Below are 25985 nucleotides of genomic sequence, written 5' to 3'. Positions count from 1 at the left end.
TCTACCATATTCATTGATTTCACTTGCAGACATTTTCTCATATGTACAGCATAAAATTATAGATATCCTTAAGCATGTTTGGACTGTTTGCTTACATGTAAGTCTTTACCTGGCACCAAATCAAGCTTCTGACATGCAGTCATCTCATTCTATCCCGGTGGTTGAGCAGGTCTTCAGTGTGTTTTAGAAGGCTAGGAATGTAGAGCCTACTGAACATCAGGAGGTAGAGTGTTCCATAGGGCGATGGTTGCCAGAGAAAAGGCAGGCTTTCCAGCCTCCATAATGTGGCAATGTTTAAGAGAAAGGACTAGAAACATGCACATCCTATTTAACCTGGTAGGATAAGTAAACAAAAAGTTAGGTTTTTCCCTCTCACAGTTATTGTTTTCTTGCCAGATTTTGCCTAATCTGTACTTGTATCTTTGGTTTTTTTTCTTGCCTGAGTGTAAAACCTTGCTTTTTCCATATTGAAATTCATTTTGTTGAATAGAATCCATTGGTCAAGTCTGTCAAGATCTTTTTGGATCCTGAGCTTGTCTTCTGAGATGTTGGCTATTCCTGCCAGCTTAGTGTCATCTGCAAATTCAATGAGTTCCCCTTCTACTCCCTTATCTAAGTCATTTATGAAGATATTGAAGAGTACTGGGCCTAAGATGGAACCTTGTGGTACTCCGCTGCTTACTTCCCTCTATGTAGATGTAGTACCATTAAAGACTACTCATTGAGTATGGTTTGTCAGTCAGTTACAAATCCATCTGGTGGTGATGCTGTCTAGCTCACATTTTTCCAGTTTACCAAAAAGTAGGTTGTGGTCTACTTTGTATTACATAGCTAAACCTAGGGGCACCCATCATTGGGCAACCCACTGTATTCTGAGCCAGTTGAAGTTTCCAGGCAGTCTTTTTGTTTATTGTACTGTTCCAAATGGAAATCAGATATTGAGGTTGCAAATTGATTTGGTTTGTTTTTAGTTGCCCTTCTTTCCACTACTTTGTAGCATCCTGACATCTATGGTTCCTAATCTGTCATTATTCCATGGAAGGTATTTGTGTAGGATATCTTCACAGAAATTTAACTGAGATGTTGGCAGCTGAGAAAGATGTAAGGATCGAGGGAAGGTTGTTCAAAACACGATGTCACTGTCATTTCATTGTAAAGCATGCTACATCCCACCAAGGAGAATTTTACCGACATTTTCAGTATTCTCTCTCAACTTGCAGTGCCAGTTGAGAGTGGATTCACAAATAAGAATCTGTCTTCCATTCACTTCCTTTTCTTCCTGGGACTCCATTTTGTCTTAGGATCTGAAAGTGGAGCAATTCAGTTGATGCTCCTGGGCATCTGGTATAGCATTAATTCATAAGAATTAGACCTTGGAAAGATTGTGCTGATTTTAGAGACCTTATGCATGCAAGTGACCTGTCCAGATTTGTATTCTCTGCAAACAAAAGAAAAAACCAGGATTTCTAGCAGGAAGGATATCAAGAAGCTATTATGACTCAGCTCAGCTCCTTCTCTGCTCAGCCTCAGCCATGTATCCTCCCACAACCTGACTCACTCTCTCATAGCCTCAGGCAGCTCCTGCTGATTGACTGATGGCACCCCAGCAGCCTTCAGGCAACTATCAATCTTGTATTTAAATCTATGTGCATTCAACAATGGCAGTCATTTAGCTGAAAATTGTGTTTTGGAGTCCTTTGAGAAACAATGAAGCATTACTCTTCCCTGCCAAGCTAATGATCTATCTGGCAGCTGAGAACTGGATCTTTTACCAGGGCATGAATTGTATCTTAAATGAAGGCATGAGCGAAAATTTAGTACTTCCCCATCATTAAATGGGTATATGTCATGTAAATGCCAGCAGAGAAGGGCAAAGTAGTCCTGGCTGGCAGATGGATATGTTGAAATTTGCAGGTAAATTGAGTTTTAGAAGTGACCCTTTCAAGCCCCAGGTTTCTGTTGCTCTTTTCTAAAATGGATCCAATAGAGACAAAATCAATCTCTGAATAAAATAAAATTCTGCTGCGTGCAATGTTGTTTATTTTAGCTACCTCCTTTTTCTTGTGAAATAATTATAGAACTGGGTACTTAAAACCAAATAAAACTACATCAGAACACGCGGGACATAAAAATAGGAGAGACAAGAGCACAGAGGGCAGCAGCTCATGTTCAGCCAGAACCTGAATGCATTAACAAGCCTTCAAGGCATCGTGATGATTTTGAAGGCTGTGAGGAGGAGGTCTCAGGCACACAAAAACATTTCACAAAGAGCAGGGCACAACAGAAACCTCCGAATTCACCTACATGGGCTCAAAGGTGAAAAAATTGATAATGGCAATGGAGGCATCACAAGAAAGAAAGAACAAATGAAAAGGGTAAGAAGAGAGGATAACAGAATTTGATGTTTAGTTGAAAGGAGTAGCAGTGAGAGTGAGACTATTCAATAGCGACATGCATTTTAAGAAAGGAACCCACGAGTGGTGCTGCAGAATGATTGAAAAAATAGCACAGGTACCAAAATAATTTAAGCAACCATACCAACCGTAGTCTTTCCAACATCTCCAGCTATAAACTAAGCCAAAAACATGAAGAAATGAGTAGGACCTTCTCAATTATTTTGAGAATTGAGTAGAAAACCAGATGCTTTTGGGCAGGAAAAGGAAGGTTTTAGGGAATTGCAAGGCAGATATAATAATAATAACTTTATTGTCATTGTACGTGTATACACAGTATACCCATACAACAAAATTCACTTAACACACAAAGACCAGGTCCAACACATATAACAATCCCCAAACACACTTCTACCCATCACAATTCCCCACCCCTAAACCAACCAAACATCTACACAACAGCTCACTGATGGTGGCCCTTTAGTTCACTGTTGAGTGCAATTATTGCTCTGGGATAAAACCTATTCAGAAAATGTGTGGTCCGAGTTTTAATTGTTCTGTATCTTCTGCCAGAAGGCAACAGTCCAAAAAGATTGTAAGCAGGATGGGAAGAGTCTCTGAGAATGTTATGCAACTTCCTCAAATAGCGAGATTCGAAGATATCATCCAGGGCTGGTAGCTGGAATCCGATGATATTCTGGGCAGTTTTAATGATTCTCTGTAGAGCTTTTTTGTCCGCTGCTCCCGTACCATGCAAGAATGCCGTATGTCAAGACACTCTCAATAGTGCTGCGATAGTAGGACAGAAGTAGATGCTGAGATAGATTTATCTTCCTGAGCATTCTCAGGAAGTACAGCCTCTTCTGTACCTTCTTCACATATCAACTCATCACCCTCTTTTGAGTGACGAAACCCAGCAGTGCTTTGCCTTTCACATGTTGAGGGTGTAACATTCATCATCTTATGACTGGCAATCTGTTAATACATACAATGCCATATAAATAATAATAATTTGGCCAACAACTGCAGGACGACTGGAAAAAAAGTCCCATGTAGCAAAATCACTGTCAGTCAATGCAAAAGGCACCTTTACTCTGAATAGGTTACATCCTACAACCTTTAACACCATCAAGCAACAACATCTGCCTATCCTAGGTCCTTGGGAAGCACTCCAAAGTTGGATAAAAATGCCAAATCCAGTCTACACATCTGGCTGACTGTGTGTGGTGGACCAACTTAACAATAATTAGCATCTGAGAAAAGCAGCATGATCAGACTATATGTAAAAATATTAAAATATGGAGTTTTCTTTTGAAAGATGACGTTCATAAGAATTGTTGCAGAAATACATCTGCTGGGTTTATTTTTCAAAAGTACGTAGATATTCACGTTTTGAAAAGGTATGAATATTAACATAAATGTAGAATAACTTTTGAAAAAAAAACCCGGAGAGAAAATGATGCCTTGTTTGCTCTTCTTCTTTTTTTTTAATGATACCCCACAACTGAACAAACACTACATTGAGAATTGTCGGAAGTGAAATAAATGCATCTTTGGGTTCAATGGCATCTCTTTGAACTGGAGTGGGAGAAGCAGGCAGGCAGCCTGACAAAAATGGAGAAAAAGCAGACCCAGCTGTCTGTTTCACTTGAAAATATGGAACAAGTTCTGACATTGCACTGAGAAATCAGTTTGGGAAAGTAAAGAGGAATATTTCATAGGTATCAGTTACATGAATTCGAAGACTCCTCATTTCCTAACATTTCCCTGAGACTCACACAATTTTCTCTAGAAATTAAAGATTTCTTTAATCACCATAACAAGCCAGCAGGATTTGGAAAGGGGCAGCACTGGTCACCAAATCTCTTCCCAGTTAGCATTGGATTAATCTGCTCTGAATTTCTTCTTTCTATCCTGCCCAGAGCAATCCAGATAAATATAACTGGAGGAGCAATGTTGAATCAAATCATATTTCCTTGATAATTATAGAAGAAATAGGAATAATAATTTCTGAGAAATAATTTTAATGATAACTGCAGTCTGGAGAGCAATCTAAGTTTTATGTGTCTTTACATAGAATTACTGTTTTGGCAACCAGGCAAAATATTTTTAAAATAAAGGATAGGGTACATGCTGTCTGGTAGGTACTATCTGAAGCTTCTCTTCGGTATGTTTAGCCAAATGTCAACATCCCATTATTTTCCAAGGATGCCAACTCTTTTTGGGACATCACAATTAAGCACGAAGTCTGCCTTCCTTCCTTCCTTCCTTCCTTCCTTCCTTCCTTCCTTCCTTCCTTCCTTCCTTCCTTCCTTCCATCTTCCCTCCCTTTTTCCTCCACCTCCTCCTCCTGTCTTTTTGAAAATGTTATATATAACATTTTTGTCAGATTGAATGGAAGTTACTGTACTATATTAATAATACGAAATACAATAAGTGCCAATAATTCTTTTAGAACCTATTCCCTAACTATTCAGTTTGACACCCTATTTTAATGATAGTCTCCATAAATTAATTTTCTCCAGCTTAATTCACATCTATGTAATTAGTACTAAAAGCATTTTTGTTCTTCCTTTTTCTTCACAATTTAGTGAGATCTCCCTGAAATGTTTAAAAAACCAAATACTGTATTCCTTTCTCCAATAGTATCTTTAAAAAGAAGTGAACAATAAATCCTTTTAGGTGGTAGATTTCAATAATACTGGCATGTTTCAATAAAAGTAAATAAAAGTCTAATATAGGATGTCTTCAGTAAAAAGCAGAAGTAGCTTTACCCATGATTTCCCTGATATTATTTTTTTTCCTATTAAATTAGGCTAACATTTTTTTTACTGCAGGCATTATTACAAAATAATAATGCCCTGAAGAACCATCTGTTTTAAAAATGTATCCTCCAGAAAGTTGAATGTTCCTGGCTTCTGCTTGTTTTATTTGAAGAACACCAGATGTCTAATACTGAGTTTATATTCCTTCAACAGGAGCCTATCTGGTGTAATAGTTAAAGCACTGGGCTAGGAATTGGGAGACTGTGAGTTCTAGTCTGCCTTAGGCACAAAGCCAGCTGGGTGAGTTGGACCTCACTCACTCTCAGGCCTAGGAAGGAGGCAATAGCAACCCCACTGCCAGTAACTTGCCAAGCAAAAGTGCAAGGACTAATTCAGGCAGTCACCAGGAATCAACAAGACTTCAAAGAAACATTATTTCAATGTTTAAAAAGGTGTCATGCTGAACTGCTAACTAGTCTCTAGCATCATCTTTGCATACACAAATGAGCATCACAAAGGAAAGAAAGAAAATGGATGCAATCCCACACTTTGCTGGGAAGTATGCCTAGTTACTCAGAAAAGAGACAAGATAAACTGAGATCACAAGGAACAAGATTAATCTCAACAGACAAGAGTAATAGAAGGGAAAAATCATCTAGTAAATAAATATCTTGTGCCTGGGTATAACCCATAAAATGAAAGCCATTTTGTGAATAGAAAAGTCCTCTTCTGAGGCCAACCATTTTGTAGAAATCTCTATTATATCCACTGAAAATCCACTGAGAATGTCATTTTGAAAAATTCCATCATCTTGTATCTTTAAAAAAAAAACATTTTATATGGATAGATTTTTTTCAACAGCTTTATCTAACACCACTTAATGCTAAAATACTGTTATTTTCTAACTCATTTAGAAACCATTAGAAACCATGCTGATTACAGTTAATCCTATTTCTTAAAATGTATGAATATGTTAGAAGACTACAAGTTAAAGAACTTCCACAAAATCAGTCAAATGATTAGTTGAATTATTTTTAAAACAAAAAACAAAGATTATTTAATTTTGAATCAGTTTGTTTTAATTGAATAACTCTGAACAATATCTTGTTTATTTCTAGAAATTTGTGTACTTTCTTCTGAATTGTCACAGAATAATTGCTTTATTGGTCTGCATATTTTCCTGAAGCAAATTCAGCCCTTTATTCTAGAAAAGAAGAATACAAGTTAATTTCTATCCCACCTTTAATACTCAAACAGTTCTCCCATCATCCTCAAACTGTGACAAAACCACCTATAAATGTTAAAAAAACATAATGTCAAATTTCTCCTGCCAGACACAAGACATGGAAATGATGTCAGCAGGGACTCAAGGTTTCAGTCTGATAAATTTATTGCAAGAAGTAATGAAATTAATCAGTGATTGTTGTTAGTTGTGAAGTTGTATCTGACCCATCGCAAATCCATGGACAACTTTCCTCCAGGCCTTCCTGTCCTCTACCATCCCCCAGAGACCATTTAAGCTCATGCTGACTGCTTCAGGGACTCCATCCAGCCACCTCATTCTCTGCCATCCCCTTCTTCTTTTGCCCTCAATTGTTCCCAGCATTAGGCTCTTCTCCAGTGAGTCCTTCCTTCTCATTAGGTGGCCAAAGTATTTGAGTTTCATCTTCAGGACCTGGCCTTCTAAAGAGCAGTCAGGGTTGATCTCCTCTAGGACTGACCGGTTTGATCACCTTGCAGTCCAAGGGACTCGCAGGAATCTTCTCCAGCACCATAGTTCAAAGGCCTCAAGTGATTACTGTGTAGCAAATGCAAACTCTATTTATAATGAACTTGAGATTCAAATTCTTACACCCTATTCTCCTGCCCAAATGGTGCCATAGGTAAAAAGTATCTCTGTAGTGTGGATGGAAGACCTGTTACCTGTCACTTATGGTAACCATCTAGTCTGGTTTCAAGGAAAACTGTTTTGATTCCAACCTTGCCACATTTAGTTGTCATACAGACAATGCATTTCACCTGAAAATATTGTATGCTAATTTTAGATTTAGAACAATATACAAAAAGCAAATTGATCTTCCTATATATTCCTATATTGGTCTTCCTATTGGGTCAATCACTCCCTCTCTCACAGCCCAACCCAACACACAGGGTTGTTGTTGCGGAGAAAATGGGAGGGGGAAAGTTTGTTTACCACCTTGATTTATTTGTAAAAATAAGGAAGGTGGTATGTAAACATACCAAAAAAGTACAAAAAAGCATACAGGAGGTTTCAAAGTATTTCTAGCAGGACTTCCAGATTCTGTAACAGCTTTTGTTCCTATGCCATCCATCTGGTAAACTTGTAATATTTGTTTCTCTTGCCATGTACATGTATACATCTGAACTAGACTATTGTTTCTCCATGTCATATAATATATGTGGGTACATGCATACTTCTGCATTTATTTATTTATCTTGTCGTGTTTATGTTTATATTAGAGGTGGAGACCCTTTGAGAGCTGTATGCAACATAATTTCATTTTAATGTATGCCGATTAGTATACATTCAAAATGACAAAATTCTATCCTATTCTATTCTATTCTATTCTATTCTATTCTATTCTATTCTATTCTATTCTATTCTATTCTATTCTATTCATAGGTGAATTATGAAAAGAAAATGTTGGTGTCACAAATCTGCCACAATTTGCAGCTTCACTTTTGCTCAACATGTTATAACAGAACCCGGAGAAACACAGGTAATTTTATTAGATATGTTCAAATAAATGGTTCATTAATTAAAATATTACATCTAATAACAGAGGTGGTATTCAGCTGGTTCGCACTGGTTTGCGCGAACTGCTGGCGGAAATTTGGCCAAGGTCACCGAACCGGTAGTGATGGCCGGCTGGCCACGCCTCTGAACCATTCCCCCGGTCGTGCTCACTCGCCCCGCCTGCCATGTTCATCGCCGCCATGTTCTTCATGAACGCATATCCCATTGCCTTGCAAGTTCAATGGTATGCGCATGCGCGAAGAACATGGAGGCAACGGCAGCAGCTTTTTCCGCGACCTCTGGTACTTTTCGGTGGCTTGGGAGGCTTCTTTGCCAGCCGCTTTCTAGCAGCAGCGGTTGGCTGGAGGCCACCAAAAACTCTGGTCAGCTTGCCTTCTGGACTCTGGACCAGCTGCCATGGAAGGTAAGCAGCCCGAACAAAGAGGTGGAGGTGGGGGAGGAAGAAAGGCTAGGGCTGGGGCTGTTAAAGGAGAGAAACAGGGTGACTGGTGAAGGGAGGGCGGGGGTAGATAGGTGGAAATTCCAAAAGAACCCCTACCTTTTCTTGTGGGCATGGCTAGGTGGGGGGGGGCTTATGTGACTGAGTGAGTGTGCCGTGAGTGACATCAAGTTGGCCACACCCACTCAGTCACATGCCCCCCCACCTAGCCACACCCACCGAACCGGTAGCAAAAATTTTTGAAATCCACACTGATCTAATACATAACTGAAGGATTTGTTCTGAGAATTAAGAAATCTTTCTGCAAAGAGAATTTGTACTATAAGTACAGAAAAACAGAAACTAGGAATCATAAAACCATAAATATATGTTGTTGCAAAAGCATAACACTATTTAGAAAGAAAAAGCAGCAGATTACTGACCTAGACTCGGATGACCAGAATATTATTTGTTTAAACAGAATTTGAAGAAATTGATTTGCTTTTAAGAAAGGAAATGTATTTATTTGTAGCCCTAAGTGAAAAAAAGCATTTGGGATTATGTTTAAATGAGTTAAAAAGATAACATTTGCTTATTTCAGGAAATATAAATTATTAAGTAAAAGTAAAGGAAAATCTCTAGAAATCAAATTTGAATTTTACTAGAAAGCTAATATTCTGCTTTTATGCTTGCTTTTATAGGCTGTTAACAAACTGTAATTATCATCCTAGAAGTATTTGTGTTTTTTTCAATTTGATATAAGCAGATAGTTGCAAATATGCTTTAAGAAAGATACTTGCTTGATTTTGGTTATGCAAATCCTTAAATTGAAGTTGATTTATAAACTCTGTATTTTCATTTTGATTTGTTTTTGTCAGAAAATGAGACAGATATAGTAATATTCACTGACATTCTGAGGATTCATGTTTGGATGCCTTAAAAGAGGAAAGATATACAGATAAAATGTTCACTCTCCACAGTGAAAGAAGTTCAAGGCTAAGCTGTTGATAAATGGGAGATAGAGAATCATTGGCTTCCTAAAACCTCTTAACTACAAAAATAATTCACCAGTGGAAAAGTTTCCTAGCAAGTTGGTTGCTTATGATCCATCAGGTGCCTTATTCCTCTCACTCAGCAAGCAAGGTTTTATAGCCCCTAAAAATTTGATAAGTGTACTGTCTCTGACATATGAAAGAGAAATCTTACAGATCCAGCATCTTCTTGTCTAATGTTGATCCATTCACCGCAATGATCCTTCACTCGTTAGACACTTGATTTTCTATCCCATATTTTCTAACTCTTTTTTAAAATGGAGATTGTACGAGTTTAGGTCAACATATTTTTCAACTAGATACATTGCCTTGACTATATTGGTTCATTGCTTAGTAGAGAAACTGTAAAAGATGTTACATCTCTTACTTTGAAAATGCAATTGGTATAGCCACCATTTTCCAGCTCATAGGCAGAATCATAGGCTGACACTTGTGATTAAATGTTCTGGATGTGCAAAGTTTATTCAGTTACTGGGATCCATTAAAAAGGAAAGTTTTCAACCTAATAAAAGCACTGTGGAATTCATCCAGGTGCACAGAATGAGTCTGGTAGGGTGTAACGCACCAGCTATTTTTAAATAAGCAGTGTGAAGATGAAAGAGATGTTTACATGGGTGGGCAAGAATAAACTACAGAGGCTTAAAGTAAACAAATTGCCCCTTAGGATCCTCCAGATGTACTGAAGACTTGAGATGTTTTAAAGGTGGCATGGTTATCATCTACTACCTTCTACAAGACTTAAGGTGGTCCGTTTCCCCTTTGAAATATCCCATAAATCTTTTTTTAAAAAAAAACACCTCCAATTTGTTGAGCCCCACTCATTTTAGGAATAAAAGGATGACCGGATTACTTGATTGGCTGAGAAATCATACTTCTGCACCAAATAAGTATTTTCGGATATTTCTGTGGTCTTCTAAGAAAGGATGTCTTAAGAATCAAACAAATTTGCAATACTGACTTCTCCTGTCTTTGGTCTCCATAAACGGCTTATTGGAATTTCAATGACAGAAATGCTTGAAAATGCATTTGACATAAACTATTGATTCCATATTATTGGAGAAATGGCTAAAGCAACAGTAAAGATATAGAGGACATGTTGTGAGTAGGGAATATACAAATGATGTTGTGAGTAGGGAATATGCAACTTTCTGAATGTTTTTAAAGTTTTCATGACAATAAATTCACATACACACACACACACACACGTGTGTGTGTGTGTGTGTGTGTGTGTGTGTGTGTCGTGTGTGAATAAAATCTCCATTAATGGCATTGAATGTAGTACATTATAGAGGGGAAGGAAGACAGTGGAGACTGCATTTGAAGGCGAGGAAAAATCCTGATGTCTCTGAACACCTTATCTGATACTACAGTTAAGAAATTAATATAACTGCCAATCAGCTTATCATTTGCGCTGGGCTATGAGGACTTTGACAGGACCCAATACCTGTCTTTCTGCTGAATTTAATATTTTAGCCTTTATTCCTAATGTGACATTTTGGTCTCATGGTTTGTTCTTGCTCAGGAAGGCCCTTAGTGGCAAATAATATGACCTTTATTGGACAATGCCTGAAAGAGGTAACCATCGGTGTAAAACTCACACAACAGACAAAGCAATGCCCATCCATTAAGAAGACAAATGAAGTAAATTATTTTCCCAGCCATTGTACTATATGAGACTGCTGCAAAGGGAAATGAGTCTAGTTGTAAAAATGTATAATAAAAAAGACAAAATATGCTTGCATTAGGAAAACAAACCTAGCAAAATTTGTACTAATACTTTTTTTCCCAAGGAAAAATGGCTTTCCAGAAAGCCCATGATGGCAGCAGAGGTACATCTTTCTCTCTTTTCACAAAATACACTCATACATTAACAGTTGATGTGATTACTTGCTAAATCTAATATGCTTCCCTTTCCCTATACTCCTTTCTCTTTGATGCTTCTTTGCTCCTATAATGTGTCTTAAATGTGCACTAAAACTATAATGAAAAACATAGATTTATTCAGTGTGGCAGCTGCTGCATATTCCATGAAGGCATAATCCTATACAGTGTAATTTTACAGTGTTTTTTAGGCCTGCTTTTTCTTATCTGTCACATGTTTAGGGTATCAGGAAAGGAATTTTGTATTTTAACATAATGCCTCTTTCTCCCAATACTGGGAAAAAATGGAAGAAAATGTTAGTACCAGCATTTTTTTTTCCTAGTCATTGTCTCTTTTCAGTTGTGAAGATAAATTATTCCTGCAATGACTTATTCCAAAATGAGCCCAATATGTCTGATTTGTCACTTATGATTGGTTTGCAAATCGTATGTTAATTTTCCCTTTTACTTTCAGTCTTAGATATATTATAGCACACTTCTTCTATGTATTTCTTTCCCAAATTTTTCAAATTCAGTTTTGTTTAGAGCCAAATGACACTGTGTGCCCTCAGCACTATTGTTGACAACACTGACATTTTGTCCAAAAATATGGAAAACATGAGTGAAAGGCAGAATGTCTATATTAATCTATACCAGTGATGGCTAACCTTTTTGCCATCGTGTGCCAAAAGCGAGGGGAGCATGGTCGGGTCACACGCACGCGTGCCCACATCCATAATTCTATGTGCCCCCCCCCCGTGCTCCCCCTGCTTTTGGCATGCGATGGCACGGTGGGCCCGGTAGGCCCATTTTTCGCTTTCCCCAGGCTCCGGAGCCTTTCTAGGAGCCTGGGGAGGGTGAAAACAGCCTTCCCCACCCACCAGAGGCCCTCCGGAGGCAGGAAACAGTGTTTTTCCTGACTTCTGGTGGGCCCAGAAGGCCCAAAAATCAGCTGACCAGCACATGCATGCGTGCCGGAGCTGAGCTCGCATGCCCACTGATATGGCTTCACATGCCATCTGTGGCACCCATGCCATAGGTTCACCATCACGGATCTATACCTTTGCTTTGCCAGGCTGTACAAGGCCCTTTCTTCATCCACCGATTATCCTATTCATAAATTAGTTCTGTGCATTTCATTCTGTGAAATGCATGGAATGGACATCCTCAGGGCTGTTGGTATTTGTCCTTGTCCTTCTTGCTGACATCTCCCCTTAAAGTCCATGTATTTGGTGTGATAATTGAAAAGCAACACCCACAGGCATTCATCTTTCTACAAAAAGAAAGACCAGAAGATCTGGAATCCTGTACTTATTTAGGTCCCTAGGTTACTCTGTGCTGTCATGAGGAAGGGAAGGAGGCAGAGTGCATCTGAAATATTGTGCGGAATGAAATGCATTTTGAAAATAGCAACACATTAAAAAAAAAACACTTCGATGGAAAGTGAAGCATTTGAAAAAGAACCCTTTGATGGAACATAATCTGAATTGTGTGCTATAGAGCGAGTAGGGCAAGAGAATGATCATCTAGTCCAAACAATTCTTTGACCTGTAACAATTTCCATCAGAGCTGTAGTGATTGTGAGGCTTTTTTGGAGTGCAGTTTATATGCCAATCACCTTTTAGAGCAAGGGTAAAGCATTGGTTTGTCTGAGGGCGCTCCCTGTCCCTCAACGCTTAATTTCTTTCTGAAAGTTAAAGAGGAAGCAGTAGCAGAGAAAAAAAGTCTCAGTCTCCTGCATGAGTTTCATTCCTGGTTCTATAAATGACATTTGGGGCTGGTGGTGGGCTAATCCCATTGTCTGTCTGTCTGTCTGTCTCTCTCTCTCTCTCTCTCTCTCTCTTCTATCTATCTATCATCTATCTATCATCATCTATCTATCTATCTATCTATCTATCTATCTATCTATCTATCTATCTATCTATCTATCTACCGTGTTTCCCCGAAAATAAGACCGTGTTTTATATTTTTTTTGAACCCTGAAATAAGCGCTTGGCCTTATTTTCGGGGAGGTCTTATTATTTTGGGGCACGTGGAGCAAGTTGGGACTCCTCTTGCCGTGTTACCTGCTTTCCAGCTCTGTCTCCCTAACTCCAACCAGAGGAAATGGCCAGGACCGGCTGCAAATGTGTTTAAATATTTTTGGGGAGGGCTTATTTTCAAGGGGCGGCTTATTTTAGCGCATGTGCTCAAAAGCACAATTGGGTTTATTATCAGGGGATATCTTATTTTCAGGGAAAAGGGTGTCTATCTATCTATCTATCTATCTATCTTTTTATCTATCTATCTATCTATCTATCTATCTATCTATCTATTTATCTATCTATCTTTCTATCATCTGTCTATCCATCCATCCATCCATCCATCCATCTATATACATATATCATCTATATCTATTTTTCTTTATATCTATCTATATTAGGAAATAATTAGGATACACAGATCCACACATACGTACTCACACATGCCCACATATGGAGAGAGAGAGAGAGAGAGAGAGAGAGAGAGAGAGAGAGAGAGAGAGAGAGAGAGAGAGAGAGAGAGAGAGAGAGAGAGAGAGAGAGAGAGAAGGACACTCTCCAATTTCTGTATCCTGAATCTGACTTCAGCAATACCAGTCAAGAATCAATCCAAATTCAGTCCATAAACAGCAGTGGCAGCACATTTTTTTAATGTGTCAATGTCAGCTGTCAAAGCTCAACACACTAAAGCAACATACAAGCTGATTAAAGACTTAGAAATCAGCAATGCAGTCACAGGATTCAAACCTTCTGGACTTAGATTTGGGAACCTAGATAAGAATAATAATTGAAAACCACACAATTTGAAGGGGCCTTGGATTGTCTGAAATCCAAAACAGAATCAGTGCCTTTCAAACATATTTATCGCATGGCAGTTCTTCTGTTCAGAACCCTTAGATGATGCCCATGTTTCGCATCCCACCATGTGCAGATCAGTCAAACTTCAGCATTATATTTGAGAACAATCTGAATAAAATATGGATTTTATAAAGGCATTATTTGGCACATTAATCTGAACATGCTTTTTAAAGCACACTTATTAAATATCAAAAGAGAACCTCTTGTAAAATTGGATGGATGTGATAATCTTATGAAATCAGATTACAAATCTAACAGAACACCTCTTTATTTAAGATAACTTAGCAACTAGAAGAAATTGGAAACATCAGGTAAGGTTCCGAAAAATCTAACAAATATAAAAGCAATAAATTATATGCACAAAAAAGGAGGTTAAATAAGTTCCCTGTGACTTGAGGCTATAATCAAAATGTCATCAGAATGACTCTTGTATTTTCTGCCTCCTAGGAAATTAACTCTGTTCATGTTGCATTCTAAGATTAATTTGACTTCTTCTATCAAAAAGTATGGCATTTGGTTAATGTCAAATATCACCTCCATTGCAATAAGATATTTCTCCCTGGGGACTCACTTACTAATGACTTAACCAGAGCAACAATTGAAATGAAATATCTAAATTGGCTTCACACGTGGGCACACACAGACACAGATGCACAGATGCACAGACACACACACACACACACACACACACAGAGAGAGAGAGAGAGAGAGAGAGAGAGAGAGAGAGAGAGCAATATTCAGTAAATAGCAATTGTAGAAGAAATATTCATATCTTTCTTTTAATAGCATTCTAAATCAGTTTCATGCTAGTAACAATTGGAGAACAGTAAGAATTAGTGCTATCATCAAAATGTGTCAATTGGTTTAATTTCTGGCTGATGTAAATCTATCTACTTTGAAGGAAAACAACCCCAACATCAAAACGTCCATTCAAAGAGAAAATAAGCACTTGGCTGCGCATTTTAGTTCAGTTAGATCCTATTCATTTTTAAGGAACCAAGTTAGAAGAGTCATATTTTCTTAGATTTTGCCCATAGGATTGCTGCTTCTCATGAAGATTCATTTCTAAAGTCTATAAAATAACACACAAAGATATCTATAACTTTAACTGCTATTATTGGAAAACTGAGCCTCGCAGAATAACCTGATATTGAAAATATCTCCTTAGCCATCTTTTCTCAGTTGTTTTCAGAGTTGAGGGACAGAAGGAGCAGTATTGTCATCATCGTCACCATTGTCATTGTCATCATAGGATAATGAAGGTAGTGATGATGATGATGGTGATGATAATAATATGCACAATATAGTTGGTTAGTGTAAGAAAATGTGTAACACATCACTACTAAAATTGAATTAAAAGACAATGTTCCTACACTGAATATGCAAACTATGGGAACGCAAGTGTCTGTTTGTACCCACAGTGTGGGTGTGAAATGTGTTGCAATGCCACAATGCAAGCTTTGCCCTTGGCATTTACATTGTGACCTACATATCTTCAGTTATTTCCCTGACAACAAATCATGCCATTTAGGAGAACACCTTCATACAGCCAATCAAAATATAGTCAAAAATATATTCAAAAGCTGAAGTCTTTCAACCTTACCTAGGAAAAGGTACTATTACTTAAAACAAGGGATCTTCTAGTTGTAGCACCTTTACCTAATTCAATTTTCCCAATAAGGCTTGCAGCATATTCGACTTCATGCAATAATAGCAGTAGGCTCATGAGCCCAGTATTCCAAGCTGCTAAAATTCATCTATTCTGTAATTATCTATTAATTATCCCATTATTACACAACACGTTGAAGACAAATCAATAAAAGTTGTCAGACAGTAATAAGAGAGGCTCCTGACAACATGCAGATAAATTAATGTGAACCATGTTTGGGTTGAGCCTTTGGAAAGCATATCTTTTTTCACCCCGTCTCAACACTGCCTCCAAGCAGTGGTGGGATTCAAGTAATTTAACAACTAGTTCTGTGCCCTAATGATTTCTTCCAACAACCAGTTTGCCAAACTGTTCAGAAAGTTAACAACCGGTTCTCCCGTAGTGGTGCGAACTGGTTGAATCGCACCACTGCCTCCAAGCCCTTAAATGTTATCCTATTGTGAGCATTATAACAGTTCTGATGGCATTTTAATCTGTCCTCAGATTAAAATCAGTATCTTTTCTGTCAAATAAATGGCCATAGGTAAAGCAATTTTTAGATGTATGCGACAGTTTGAAAGGCAGCTTAAATTAATGGAAAAACTGAAAGAAGAAGCAGCTAACTTCTTGATGATTGCATGGTGTATCTTTGTTCCTGTTCTCACATGAAATCATTTTCCCCCTATTTTTTTTTATTTATCCCCTTATTTTTACATTTTCCCCTCCTATTTTTGATTTATACCTCTACTTTTGCATTTTTCTTCACATTAGCTTATCCCAAAGTGATATCAGCAGAATTTTATATCTTTTCCCTTCCTCTATAAACCTGCAATAGGAAACATTTTCTGATTGGAAGAATGGAGAATTCAATCTCAGTTGTTACTTCCAGAAAATCAATGGGATGCACTAATCCAAGTATTTTGGATTAGTGCATAAATCCAAATATTTTCAATCTAATAAAAGGCACATTTTTGGGTATTTTGGGTGTTTGTTAATATGATTCATTAGGTTAGGGATTTTCTGTCTTCACTGTGAGTTTTATTGTGTTGGGGGGTGCACTGAGGGACCTCCACCAATCTCATTGTGCATATGTTGTGCAGTGACAATAAAGGTTATTATTATTATTGAAAATAAATTGTGGATAAATTCTAAAGAAGCATACCTGGAAGTATGGATGCTGGTAGAAGCAGGTGCTTTGTAGCACACTGGCTTTTCCATATCTTTATCAATGTACTGTATATGGAATAATATATTATATATAATAATATATAATATTAATGGAAATACTAAGAGCCACATTAGAGATGCCAGAATTAGGTTTTATACTGAGTGCATGTCTTCTGCTGAAATTTGCAAAAACATAACTCATCGTCTATTACAAGGGTGGGCAACTTTACAACCTGTGGCAGGCTCAGGAATTCTGGGAGTTGAAATCTTCATAATTGCCCACCCTTGTTCTATTATGTCTGTTGGAACTTTCACACATCCTGAAATTACTGATATCCACATTTCTCTTATTGTAAATGATGTGGAGAGACCAGTGGAAATATGGAATCATGGAAATAAGGAGTATGTAGTAACACAAAAATAAGTACAGTAGTGTAGTGTGTGGGTGTGGGTGGGCGGGTATGTCTACATATTTGGTATGTGAAGGGTTGGACTGAATCCACTCCAGTGGAGAGGTTTAAAAAAGAGAGAGAATGTAATCTTGGCAAAAGTAGAAACTGAATATTACATTCCCCCAGTAAGAATAATGCTTGCAAGAATAAAATCTGATTAATGTCTGCCTTTCCCAAATAAAAATCTGTGGTAGAGACTAGATGAGAGCCAGTTTGGTGCAATATTTAAGGTACAAACCTAGAAACTGGTAGATTGCGAGTTCTAATCCTGATTTAGGCACAAAACCAGTTGGATGACCTTCAGCCCTAAAAAGGAAGCAACGGCAAATCACATCAGAAATCTAGCCAGCAAAACTGTATGGACTTGTTCAGGCAGTATCCAAGAGTCAATTCTGACTTAAAGGCTTTAATTTCTTTTCTTTTTTCTTTTCTTTTCTTTTCTTTTCTTTTTTCTTTTCTTTTCTTTTCTTTTCTTTTCTTTTCTTTTCTTTTCTTTTCTTCTTTCCTTTCCTTTCCTTTCCTTTCCTTTCCTTTCCTTTCCTTTCCTTTCCTTTCCTTTCCTTTCCTTTCCTTTCCTTTCCTTTCCTTTCTTCTTGAACCAATTTTGTGTAGTGCTTAGGGCATCAGGCTAGAAATCAGGAGGCTGGGAGTTGTAGTCCCACCTTAGGCATAGAACCAGTAGGACAGCGTTAGACCAGCGATTTTTTCTCAGCCCTAGGAAGAAGGTTATGGCAAACCAGTTCCAAAAACTTTCCAAGAATACTGCAGGGACTCATCCAGGCAGTTTCCAGGAATCAATGCTGACTCAAACTCACACAATAGAAGCTAGATATTTGTAATTTGACTTATTTTAAAAGATTTAAGAGATGATTAAGAAACTCCTTACCAATTTAGAAAAGCATCAGCCTCCAGTATTATTTGCTCAAGCATTTCCTGGAGTGACCGTTTCTTGGTCAATCTGTGTCACATGATGGTTCCAGGAAATGCTTGAAAAAAAATTCCTCCAAGTATGTTCTTTTTGTTTTTCATGGGTTTTTTTTTAATCATTTAAAGAAATTAAAATTCAATATTAGACCCAACTTGTATGTCATGAAGTCAAATACCTTGATGTCCGTAGGTCTGAATAAATAAAAATTCTGACTGGATTTTCAATTCTAAAACATAATTAATAGGATTAGAATTCTGTCCTACTAAGAAACATTTAAAAAATGGAGCCTAACAAATTGTCCAGGTAATACATGTATTCTGTGACTTTAATATGAATATGTATTGTGTGACTTTAAAGTTTTCCTGCTGATTCATTGTAATGCTGAGTCATGCTGTAATTAGATAATCACTGGTTGTAAACGTATTTAAGAAAGGTACTGTAATGTATTCAGTTGATGATAAGCTACCATAGTGTGTGGAGTTGCTACCATTGTGCTATCATCGTTGGATGGATCTGCTACCATCATGGTTTGTGAACCAGAGTGAGTTTGTTATTCTAACCAACTACTGTTTGTGTGGTAAGAAGATTTTTGTTTTTTCACTATAAAGTAAACTTTTGATAAACCAGTTTGCACATCTCTTATTCATTGCTCTCAGCAACGTTTCTCTGTGCTCTACACTCTGCTGGTTGGTAACACAACAACAACAATATCAATAAAGAGCCTTGGTAGTACAGAGGTTTAAGGCACCCTGTTATTAAGCTTATTAAGACCAGCTGCCTGCAATTACTGCAGGGTTCGAATCTCGCCAAGGCTCAAGGTTGACTCAGCCTTCCATCCTTTCTAAGGTAGGTGAAATGAGGACCCAGTTTGTGGGGGCAATAAGCTGACTTTGTATAAATATACAAAAGGATGAAGGCTATTGCTGAGCACATTGTAAGCCGCCCTGAGTCTTCGGAGAAGGGCGGCTTATAAATCAAATTAAAAAAAAAATATATCCTTAACACACTTTATTCCTATTAGAGCACAGGATGGCCAAGTTTTCCCAAGGACAGATATGGTTCCAAAAACTTTACAGCACTCAAAATAGACTTATCCAGTCACAAGAGAGCCAATCAATTGTTGCCTTCCAGCAACGCTTCTTATACAACCATTCAGCAAACATAATTAAGTATATTCCTTTGCACAAAAATTTTCATTTAATGAATGACATGGAATTTCAGTGAAATGCAATTCACTGAATTTATTCTGACCTGATTTACTTTGGAGGAATACCCATCAAAGGCTGATTCTGAAGCCCTCAGGCTTCAAACAAGTTTAAATATTCCTCTTATGGTCTATATCTATCTATCATCTAGCAATCATCTATCATCTGTCTGTCTGTCTAGCTGTCTAGCTGTCTAGCTATCCATTAATTTAACTAATTCATTACAGAAACCATATTTAAATGTTCACATTCTTCTCCCATATGATTAGAAGCTCAGTTGGAGAATGGGTATGGTATATTACCACCATGTCAACTATCCCTCCAGCTGCCAGAGTGATTTCTGTCAAAAAGAGCTTTCTGGTTCTAACTACATTTCCCAGGATTTAAAAGCCTGATTTTCCAGGCTTCTAAATCATGTGGAGAATTGCAAAGTCAGTTCTTCCACAGGAGCTCTGCGAGATCCATTGTATCTGAGGAGAATGGCAACGAAGCTTAAGGAAAATAAATAAAATCCGTAAATTCATCCCAGTTTTGCTGCCAAGATTGTAATCACAAAGGAAGAGGGAGAATCCTAAAGAAACTAGAGTTTCTTCAGGATTATTACTGATAATCAGACATTGTTTTTTCAATATCATCTTCAGTTTCTTTATATTCAGCTCTTTGCCGTAAAGTTATTGCTAATGATAGACCTCTCATGAAATGTCTGGGGTTTTTTATGTCCTCTTCCAGGGACCTTTAGAATAATAAGTACAAGAAGTTACGTTTTAACCTACGCTACACCTTTTTTTTTCTTCCAAAAATACATCTAGGCTTATTTTCCTTTTATTTATTAATGCCTTTCATTAGATTCTAAAGCTGTTTTGTGAAATATCTGAAGGCAACATGAAATTGTAAAGAAACTGTGTGTGGGGGGGGGAGAGAAAATAGAAAAAAAAATTAAAAATGGGAATACATTCTCCCAATTTAGAAACAGATTGTTAGGCAAAGAACCTCTGCTTCAATTAATAAAACAGATCATCCCATGCAGTATGCTGACATCAGACTTTGGAAACTTACTAAAAGAACTAATGTTTGAAATACATTAGCAGTACACGGGATCAGATAAATTGCTAAAAAATCTTTTAGAGCAAAAAGATGAAAAACTGACTGTCTTTCTTTCTTTATAATATAAATGTAAACATTCAGAATGGAGAAATTTTGGTGGCAATACAAGTGGCAGGCCTGAAGATCCAATAAAAAAGATGGCTTCCAGGCCAATTGGAAGTGGGGGTGTTACTTGGAATCCTGACAAGAGTTAAAAAGTGATGATTTTTTTCCTCCCTTCAAACACTCAGATGGATCTTACTTTAGGAGCCTTTTCTATTCTACCAAAAGCCATGTTCTCACTCAGTTTTCTTTGGGCACTGCTCTTCTTCCAGTCCTTGGCTGGTTAGAACTGATAGTTATCAATCATTAACCATCCAATGGAGCTTCATTGGTTTAGACCAGGGGTCACCAACCTTTCGGACCCCAGGGACAAATAAATTCATAATTTTAAATCCCGCGGATCACTAATAAGATCTGCCTAATGACTAACTGAGTGGGCATGGCTAGGTGGTCATGTGACTGGGTGGATGTGGCCAACTTGATGTCACTCACGTCAAGGGGTGCCTCACCAGCCTCTACTAGCCCCTCGCCTCCCAGCTCCTCCTTGCTTGCCCGCCCAGGCTCCTTAGGACCCCAAATGAAGCAGTTGTTGGAGCTAAGCAGCCACCATGAGAAAGAGTTGGCAAAGCAGCTGGCTGAGTTCAAATTGGATCTGACCAAGAAGGAGGCTCAGCAGAAACACCTCACTGAGGACTACAAGCATAGGCTTTCCAAGCAGAGGGAAGACCTGCGGGAATGCAAGGCCAGGTACCGGCACCTGGAGACTCAGCAGGCTGAGATGGTCAGCCAGTTCCAGGCCATGATGCAGTCCCACTGGAACAAGACCCTCCGGCTCTTTGCCACCAGTGGCACTTCCCTCCAGCCTTCACCCAAAGCCCCACACCAGGCGGCTGAAGCAGACCCCAAGTCGGAATTTCTGCCTCTCTCTGACCCACACACAAAGACCCCAAAGAGAAAGACTCTCTGCAGCAACACAAACATTCATTGCATGTATCCGGCCCAGGGGCCATAGTTTGAGGACCCCTGATTTAGTGCAATATAAAAAATGCAAATAATTTTTCTGCGGACCACCTAAATTTTCTTACAGACCACCAGTAGTCCACGGACCACCAGTTGGTGACCGCTGGTTTAGACTGCAATTGTATACAAACTAATTCCAGTTAAATCTAACTGAACCCAATGGGACTTACTTGGGACAGGTAAGCATGCAACCTCATTTCAGTTTGTTTGGTCTCATCATCCATTGCTAGGATCCCAATGCCATCAGGTAGACAGAGTCAGGAGAAAGGAATGAGTGGTTTTATTTACTTATTGGTATATCATATCAACAAAGGAAAGGACAAAGAAGACAATATACTGATATACACTTATGACAACAATAATAAAGAAAGAAGGGGAGGAGGAAGGTGGGGGAAAGCCTGGAACATGACACTATAAGAGCTGTGATGGCGCAGTGGTTAGAATGCACTATTGCAGGCTAACTCTGCCCACTGCCAAGAGTTCGATCCTGAGGGGCTCAAGGTTGACTCAACCTTCCATCCTTCCAAGGTTGGTAAAATGAGGACCCAGATTGTTGGGGGCAATAGGCTCACTCTATAAACCGCTTAGAGAGGGATGCAAAGCATTATGAAGTGGTATATAAGTTTAAGTGCTGTTTCTAGTGCTATTGATATAAACTGGAATGTTAAGGATATTGTTGTGTTAACCAACCAGCAGAGTGTAGAGCACAGAGAAACGGTGCTGAGAGCGATGAATAAAATACAAACAAACTGGTTTATCAAAGTTTTTACTTTGTAGTGAAAAACAATCTCATAGTCTTTAAACAATCCAAGTCTTAGCCATTCAAATCAGTCCAGTGATACAAAAGTCTTTTTACCATACAAAACAGCAACAGATAATACATAGCAGCACATTCACGCTGGTAACAGATCACGATGGTAGCATATCCACACACGATGGTAGCATATCCATACATGATGGTAGCATATCATCAATGACTACATTTCAGCTCCCTTCTTAAATACAGTTACAACAGAGCTTATCCAATTAGGATACAATGACTCAGCATTACAATGACTCAGCATTACAATGACTCAGCAGTACTTCTTAAAGTCATATAATACATATTCATGTTAAAGTCATAGAACACATATTGTCCATATATTGCCTGGACAACCTATTAGGCATACACCATATCCTAACGTGGATAATCCCAACAAATGTGACCATATTGCTTGAAAGTCTTACTACCCTACTCTTCTGTCAAAAAAAGGAAAAAGCAAAGCAAAACAAAATAGCTAATTCAAATCATGTCAAACATCACGTCAACGCTTTATAGGCATGGCTCAATAATAATACAAAGGTTATCTGAACAATTTACAGCTGGGGCAGATATTTTTTTCTTCCAGTATTATATAATAATGTCTTTATCCAGACCTGAAAAAACTAATTGTGATCCCTTTATAGATTCCAAGTATTATGGCTATAACCAGTGGTGGAATTCAAATAATTTAACAACTGGTTCTCTGCCCTAATGATTTCTTCCAACAACCAGTTTGCCAAACTGCTCAGAAAGTTAACAACCGGTTCTCCTGAAGTCGTGCGAACTGGCTGATTCCCACCACTGGATATAACCCAAAAGAACATACGCATAGTTGAATATACAGCATTCAATCCAACTATATTTTAAAAATGGCTGATGCCAGGATGAAAAATTAATCAAATTAACATTAAAAGTAACATTTAATTAAATCTATTCAATTATATACAATTAATAAGATTGCTCCCCATGAATTTTTTGCATCACATTAATATTTATAAATCAGCTCATATGAGTTTTTAATGAGATAATAATGAAGCCATTATTTGAAAGGGTGGTCTATCTTAGTAAACAGCCACAAAATACTAACAATAGGTTGAACTGGATAACAATTTTTTACAACCCAGGCTAGACCTTCAAAAGACTTTACTGAAAAGAAGAAGGACAATATCTAGTTCTAGAACTACAGAACTATCAAGCTACAGAGCTATCAAGCTATCAGAACTACAGAGCTATCAAGCTATCTTCAAGCCTTAAATAACTTACCGGCCGTTGAAAATGCAAAAGAGATTTGAGACTGGAGTGCTTGGACTGGTTTGGGCTGTGAAAATTATTTTAAGAGAGTTTGAAAGTTGCTTGATTCATTTGTCACTCTTGGGTGACAGATGGGAGGGCAGGGCTTTAGTTCTGTTTGGAAGGAAGGATCATCGGGGAATGGGAAGGAAGGAAAGAAGATTTCCAATGCACCCTGCCAGTTTCCCACAAGGAAATTCAATTGGGAAGCTGGCAGAAAGCCAGAAGTCACTTCTATTGTGGGCAAACTGTTTTTCTGTTTAGGAAAGGAAATGTCTCTGAAGCAATGACCCAAAGTGTATGAATTCAGGTGTTCAAATAAGATCAGGGAGACTTAGGTACAAGTCCACCCTCAGCCATGGAAGCTTGCTAGACGCTGTTACTTTACTTTATGTGTTCTCCTTCCTTACAAGACTGTCTACCAAGATATCAGATAGGACAGGAATCTAGTGGTCCCGAAAAAATGCTTGAGGGCACAACGGTGCCTCTACATGAGGTCTTATTATGTGGTTATAGTTATAGTGCACACACTGCATATTATAATTATTCATAACAATAATACAGCAATAATTCTCATAAGATGTTAAAACAGTCAACTAGGTCACCTAGGAATCTATATTTATTTATACACCACTCCAGTCAGTATATCCTTTTGTTTGCTTGTTAGTTGTGAAGTCATGTCTGACCCATTGTAACCCCATGGACAATGTTCCTCCAGGCCTTCCTGTCCTCTACCATCCCCCAGAGACCATTTAAGCTCACGCCTACTGCTTCACTGACTCCATCCAACCACCTCGTTCTCTGTCGTCCCCTTCTTCTTTTGCCCTCAATTGTTCACAGCATTAGGCTCTTCCTTCTCATTAGGTGGCCAAAGTATTTCAGTTTCATTTTCAGGATCTGGCCTTCTAAAGAACAGTCAGGGTTGATCTCCTCTAGGACTGACCGGTTTGATCGCCTTGCAGTCCAAGGGACTGGTTTATTCTTGCAATCCAAGGTTTATCCTTACAAACCTCTAGTATCTCACTTGTTGTATGAGCTAAACACAGCTATTCATGCAACAATCTGTATGGAAAAGTTACAGAAATCCTACCAGAACAGGTGATATTTTCCTATAGAATCTGTAGTCAGGCTCTGTGACCCTTGAGTGATGTTGGCATATAGCATCACAGCTGTGTTTAGAGTACTTATTTCAGAAAGACTTGTAATCCCTAAAACATAATACAACACACAGTTACAATGAAATGGTATGTATTGCCCCCAAAGTGAATTCCCCGAGTCATGTCTTCAATTTCTATAATGCTTTCTCACATTTATTTTCCTTACAGTTGCTCTGTCAGAAGTTTTAGAAAGAGGATAGAGAGGATTTTAAATCCCACTGGAGATTATATAATACATTAAACATATACACTCAATGAAGGCAATTTACTGATTCTAACTGCGGGTTGAAAATTAGCTTGTATTTATATACAACATTATTTGTAATTCAAGTCCTTGATACATCCCAACTGTGGCTTGTCAGAATTTTAAAGGGCAAAAAGTGTAGACTGGCACAATATAGTGAGAATACTAGTCTCTAGCTCACTAATAAACGCAGAGATTAAGCAAAAGAAATATTTTTGGTATGTTTCATAGAAAAATGATAGGAATAATTTCATCAAGAAACTGACAACTGACACAATGGAATTACCTTGGAGGTATGAAGGCCCAATAAAGGAATTAGAATCAACAACATTTATATACTGTAATTGCAAAAGACAACACACAACAGTATCTGATAAAGAACTCTATTTCCTAAGTTCTAGTGATCCCTGAAACTGTGGTACGTATAACAGTTGGAAGTGCAAGTGGAAATAGTTGCAGCAAAACCTGCAAAACATTGAATGCAATGCAAAACATTGAATCTCTCACCTCTAGACAAATCTTCATGGAAGTCTCAAATGAAAGATTCCTTAATACATATCAAAATTCTGGCATGACTTCTATTCCTGTTCCTGTTTCTTTCTGCTGAAGCTGTAGTGTGGACTCTATGGATCTAATTTTGCATGAAGGCCAAGATCAAAAAATTTCTAAACTCAGCAGATATTTTTTCAGCAGAGACTTTCAGGACATTGCTGACATCAGTAACTGCCAAGTTTACTTTGGTCAGGTGGATCAAGATTCCCTTCTTGCTTGTGAAGTCAA

General features: G+C 38.1%; 1 long non-coding RNA gene across 3 annotated transcripts in view; it reads right to left on the bottom strand.

Annotated features, from left to right (window-relative positions):
* The window catches only part of LOC117673918 (uncharacterized), a 99868-nt gene extending 75965 nt beyond the window's left edge, over nt 1-23903 (bottom strand). The window contains exon 1 of one of the 3 annotated variants that reach the window (XR_004593610.3): nt 23778-23903. This is a non-coding gene — a long non-coding RNA (uncharacterized LOC117673918). The remainder of the gene's footprint in view (nt 1-23777) is intronic. The other 2 variants (XR_004593606.3, XR_004593609.3) reach the window with 2 other exon arrangements.
* Nucleotides 23904-25985: the final 2082 nt, after the last annotated feature.

The sequence above is a fragment of the Pantherophis guttatus genome, chromosome 2, assembly GCF_059756535.1.
Source record: "Pantherophis guttatus breed Tessera chromosome 2, ASM5975653v1, whole genome shotgun sequence".
In the NCBI taxonomy this organism is placed as follows: Eukaryota; Metazoa; Chordata; class Lepidosauria; order Squamata; family Colubridae; genus Pantherophis; species Pantherophis guttatus.
The sequence above is the reverse complement of the archived record's forward strand: the minus strand, read 5'-3'. Positions and strand labels throughout refer to the sequence as shown.